The sequence below is a fragment of the Chelonoidis abingdonii genome, unplaced genomic scaffold (assembly GCF_003597395.2).
Source record: "Chelonoidis abingdonii isolate Lonesome George unplaced genomic scaffold, CheloAbing_2.0 scaffold0508, whole genome shotgun sequence".
NCBI lineage: Eukaryota > Metazoa > Chordata > Testudines > Testudinidae > Chelonoidis > Chelonoidis abingdonii.
The window spans coordinates 20180-25879 of record NW_027424769.1 but is presented as its reverse complement, the minus strand read 5'-3'; the positions used below and the strand labels follow the sequence as shown (position 1 = coordinate 25879).

At 43.7% G+C, this 5700-nt stretch overlaps 1 pseudogene; it reads left to right on the top strand.

The window, feature by feature from the left end:
* Positions 1-5079: 5079 nt before the first annotated feature.
* LOC116830329 (U2 spliceosomal RNA) lies at positions 5080-5259 on the top strand (annotated as a pseudogene).
* Positions 5260-5700: the final 441 nt, after the last annotated feature.

Genomic DNA, 5700 nt, shown 5'->3' with positions numbered 1-5700 from the left:
AAGTAGAAGATGCGTCTCTGGTTTTCGCAGAGGTGATGGAGGAAGAAATCCCTGGTTCCCAACACCAGGCAGCCAGCAGAGAAGTTGCTGAAGAGAGAGACCTTGAGCTGCACCAGGACCTGGTGGGCCTGCAGTGGCCAGGTGGCATAATGCTCCTTGTAGGAGCAGTGACACCCATGGACCAGTCACGGTGATGCACGGAGTGTGTTTCCCACCAATGTGTGTCATGCACAGATCATGTTTCCCATGGAGTAGCAGTGACACCCAGTGACCAGCAGGGGTGGCATCAGCCTCTTCCCATTTGGTGGGGGACTGAGGAGGGCTAGACAAAAAAAATTGGGGGGCTGTGCCCCCATCACCTGGCCCTATCCTTCATGGGGGCCATGCCTCTGCTTCTTCTCAGTTAAAGGCCAGACTCATCTCCTCTGCCCCCTGTCCAGAGGTTCCAGCAATACAACCTTTATTAAAATAAAATAGTAAGAAGGGTTTACTCTAAATAATCTAAATCTATACACATTTTAGTATTAAATCCAAAATTCTCTTAAATATCCCATCAGAAACCAAAACCTAGACAAAAAAAATTGAAACAAAAAAAATGCTTAATTTAAAACCCAAACATTAGGGAAAACTTTGTTTTTAAAAATAAAAACTGACAAATACCACAAATTAATAATTTCAACATTTTTCAGAAAAGTGTGCAACAGCAGAATGATAAATGAACGTGCAGTAAATAAGCCCTCATAGAAAGGAATTGAATACTGGCCAAATCTGTATAAAACATGCAGAACTGTGTCAAAACTGGTATTGCTCCATTCCAACTAAAAAAAACCAAAAAAAACCAATAAATCAAAACAGTCACAGCCTGAAACAAACCTACACAGAAGCAAAATTAAACCTGTGCCAACACTGGAACAAACTATGTGAATTTCTAATTCTAACATCTTGTTTCTCCCAAGAGGAAAGTGTCTTGCAGCCCAGTAACCAGGCTTTTCTTCCACTAAATAAGATTTTTACCAAATATAAATTGCCCTCAAATTTCTCTAAGAGAAACTGAAATTGTATCTTTACACTAACATCCCAAGTGTGCAAGTCCGTTCTCTCAGAGCAGCCCCACACCCCGCGCTCCTTGAGCCCAGGGCAGAAGGGATGTTCTGTGGTTACAATCCCAACTGGTTTGTGCATTTGTGACCCTGGGGCCTGAAGCTGATGAGAGAAAGGGAAGTGAAGGCGCTTGGAGCTCTCTGGTGCCACCTGCTGGGAGCAGAGGGAATTGACTGAGCGACGTCCTGGCTAATTTAAATATCACCTTGGTTCTCTGCCAGCAGGCTCCACTGGAGAGCTCGGGGAGTGACCTGACCATGGCAACACCCTATTTGCATATTAAAAACCAGCATTTTGAGGCCGTTGGGGTGAAATGTGAGTACCTTTGGGGTTTGGACCCACATGAAAAGGGATGTGGACAAATTGGAGAGACTCCAGTATAGTTCTCCTGGTTATATGAATGAAGTACAGTACAACAGTACTTAGCATTTCATGACTGAGGTAGTCACCCTAACCTCTGTGACACTCGCTAGGCAAGGGACATGGGTTCCCCCTTAGTGAGGATGAATATGGGTGTTGGGTAGGATGAGGTTGTTTCTAAAGGGTCTAAATGTTGTAAATCAGGGTTGCTTAGTTCTAAGCCTCAGAGACTGAGGAGTTAAAATCTATCTGCATTTTATATAACAACCTGGTCTATGGACTGTACCAGCTCTTTTCCAGACCCAAAGTCCCCAGATTTCTCTGGAGACCTGAGGCCTAGCAAATAGTGATTAGCTAAGAGAAAGCTGGAGTAAACAGGTTAGCTTGTTTTGCTAAGATAGGCCTCGTCAACGAATTGCCAGGTGTTGGAGCTAAGAACTAAAGAATTGTGTCTTATTCAGAGTTGCAAATTGAACAAAGAATCCCTGTTCCTATTGTGTCAGTCTTGTCTGTAGGGAATGTTATTCCCGCAGATCCAACCTTGAGTCTATGAAAATTGGCGCATGTCAGTATAAGATATGGCAGCCTCCCATCTCCCTTTCCAGGGACCAATGCCTGCCTTAAGACATAAAAGGGACAATCTGTATTGCCATATACGTTCACTGTTTCTTTGCTTTAACCCCTAGGAATGTACCTGGTGGACAATCAAAAGAGTTGCTCCATTCCTATAGACCCCAAATCAGAATTCAACATATATATTTCATACTAATAACATTTCATCAAAGTATTAATTAAATGTTAACTTGCTAACTTGAGACCATGGGCGGAAACATTATGTAACCTGTTAACCATTGGCTAATGTGGTATCTTGTCTTGCTGCAAAACCTATCCCGGGGTGTGGAACTGCCTAACCCGTCACTTTCCCCTGCCCATGGAAAATCTATATATTCTATTGTAATCAACTGATTGACAGTGTCTCTGAGCCTAATAAGCCCAGTGACACTCCGCCAGCACAATATGTACTAAATTCCTATGCTTGACCTCTACACGGTGTGGATTTGTGTCCTTCAGACATACTTTGGGTGGCTGACTCTGCCCTCAATTATACACTGATAGTGGTAAAGATGTGGTGCTGAGTGCCTGGCAGTGAAGTCAGCTGTGAAACATCATGGTGGGGTGAGGCACTCAGCCACTTCTTTCCACTCAGGCTTCAAGATAATTTTGCAGATTAAATTCTGGACTCTGGGAGTAGAACTGTGGCTGGGGTGGGGTGTTGGATGACTTTTGGGGTCCATGCACCACCTCTCCAACTAGCATTTTTTACCTCACTCCATAACACTACACATGGAGCAGACTTTTACCTATCAGTACCAAAACATACTGTGACAAGAGGCCTAATCGCTAAACTTAGTGCTAGTAACTAATAACTCTAATGGATTCAAAAACAACTTCATGGACAGCAGGAATGAAAGCAACATTTACAACACTGAGAACAAACATCCATTTTTTCCTTCCCTGGAGCTTTGGGTTTTTGACCCCATAACCTGAATGGTGAGTACTTTTCAGGGGAGGGCAAAGCTCTCACCCCTCAAAGTCAGGTACAATTATTCTGTCCTTGAGTCAAAATAAATAGGAAAATACACTTGCTTATACTTGCTCCAATAACAAAGAGCCTGGGGATCCTACGCAGGTGAAATGACTGTTTGGACAAGCATTCCCATCATGCAATCTGAGTGGGTGTAACCATGCAAATAACACCAGCCCCCAAAGGCCTTTGCAACAGATGTCAGGGGAGAATTCATTCTGACCCTGCTTACACTATATATTGTGGTAAAGATTAAAAAACACTGAACGTTAAATCTCACCAAATGAAGGTCAACCCATCCTCATCATTGTATCCACTCGTGCTACTCCACATCTGAACTTAGCCATCATATGAACAACACACCCTCCTAGCTCAGTGTCTGTACGTTGACCCAGTAAACTTTTACCCCCTAATTGGAGTTACTGCAGATTATGTATTCCTTCCACCACCTGATTTTAAACCAAATTTTGCATCTCCTTGATAATCTGTATGTTATTCCCTAATTACCAGAAAGTTCTGTGCCTAAGCTCTATACCATGCCTTTTTTTTGTGATCATCTTGAAAAAATGTTGATATTTGTTAAAGATTCTGGCTCCTGTTCCTTTGCAAGGCATGTGTGTTTGCTCCCAGTTTTAGCCCGCTAACACAGAGGGGGGATGATTGCTCTCTGGCTTCCTAGCCAGGCTCTGTTTTCCATGTGCCTGGGCGGCAGCGGGACTCTCTCAGGAGAGCAGCTTCCTGCCTCCATCCCAATCTCTGCCCAGCTGGGGAACAAGCAGGGGCAGCCCTGAGAAAAGACTCCTTTGAGCAGCAGGGGCCACTAGGGACTCTTATTTCCATACCCACAGTGCATTACAGGCAGCGAAGGGAGTCGCTGGTCAAGGGGCTGGTTTTGCTCCCAATGTCCCTGGTTCCGATGATCAAACTCAGGATTTAAATCAGTTCAATTAAATTTCCTCTAAAAGCGAGAGGTTTAGTGGGCTGTCAGTGTAGTCACCCTGAATGAGCAGAAGGCGTGTGTGCCCTGGCAGTGCCTCTGTAGGTTACTCTTCAGATTGTATGATTTTTTTTTTTGGTCTTTTCTTCTTCACCCCTTTTTTTAAGTCAACCATTTCCTTGGAAGGCATCATTTATGAGCTTCTATCCAATTTTGTGAGGCTGTTATCTCTTGTGGAAGAAAGCAGAATTGTGGTTGGACTTTTCCTACTTGAACAGAGCAGTGGTGTGTCTTCTTGGCTAGCTGCTGCCTGTGTGGGGAGTCACTGGCTGTGAGGCAACCCTTACTGATGATGGTAGGGGGAGAGCTCTCTCTTCTGCAGTGATGCTGCAATTTTTTGTTGTGCCCCTCCTTCATCCGCCCCCCACACACACACACACCATCCCGCATATGAGGCAGACAGGCTTGGTGGCCTGCTGAGGTGAGTCAAGCCCAGGTTTGTTTTGGCAGATGCCTGGTTGAGAACCAATGCTGTATCATATCCCTCCTCAGTCATCTCTTGTCTAAACTGACCAATGTCTGTAGTCTCATCTCATACTTTAGAAGCCTGCTATTTCCCCCTTTCCATTGTAAAAACTGACTATTTATTCCTACCCTTTGTTTCCTGTTTGCTAACCAGTTCCTGATCCATGAGAGGGCTTGAGCCATCTGGCTTAGCTCATGACTGCGAGTGCTGACCTCAGGGCAGACAATTAAGAAGCAGGGCAAAATCCCCAAATGGGTTGTATGTTCTATACTTAGATTTCACGAAGTATCAGACTATGTGCCTTTTATGCCATTTTAAACCAAACTTGCTGTTTTGGGGTAATTTATGCATTATGTAGAGGATGCATATTTCCACCTTTTCATGTTCTCTGTATGTATAAATATCTCCTGTGTGTTCCATTCTATGCATCCAAAGAAGTGAGCTGTAGCCCACGAAAGTTTATGCTGAAATAAATGTGTTAGTCTCTTAAGGTGCCACAAGTACTCCTGTTCTTTTTGCAGATACAGACTAACACAGCTGCTACTCTGAAACCTGACATTATGTAGAGGATTAGCTTGAATCAAAATGTTAAATCTGTTCTTATCACTTTAATAACTGATCCTTCCTCTATCTGAGGACTATTTATTGAACTGATTTTTGGACTAGGGAGATGGAATGGCAGCTTGCTCCATCCACTGCATGCATCACCCTGTTATTGCAGTACTGACCTCCGGGAACGCTGGACCTCCCTATGGGGAGAATATGATGGTTGAAGAGCAGCCAAGAAATGTGGTGGTGTCTGTGTTACCATTCAGTCTATACTAAGAGTAGGGTTTTGAGTCATTTGTATCTCTTTGGTTAGTTATTAGCAACATCTTATTATTAGGCCTCTGAGTTGAAAGACTGCTCTAGCAGATTTTACCGTCTCATTGTTTGTAGATCAAACAGCTGCTTTCTTAGTCTCGTCTGTGTAGGTTCTTAAACCGCTCTCCTTAGTATACCTTCCAGAATTGATTGCGTGGTTTGGATCATTTGTTCCCTCATTTCCCTACAGAAGAGAAATTTGCCTTTCCTTTCCCATTTGGAAAATGCCATTGTTTTAACTCAGGAAACAATCTCTGTAAATGTTTTGCACAGATGAGGGATAGTTCATAGGCGCAGAAGAGGAGGAAGGTTGTGGCCCTTTGAGTC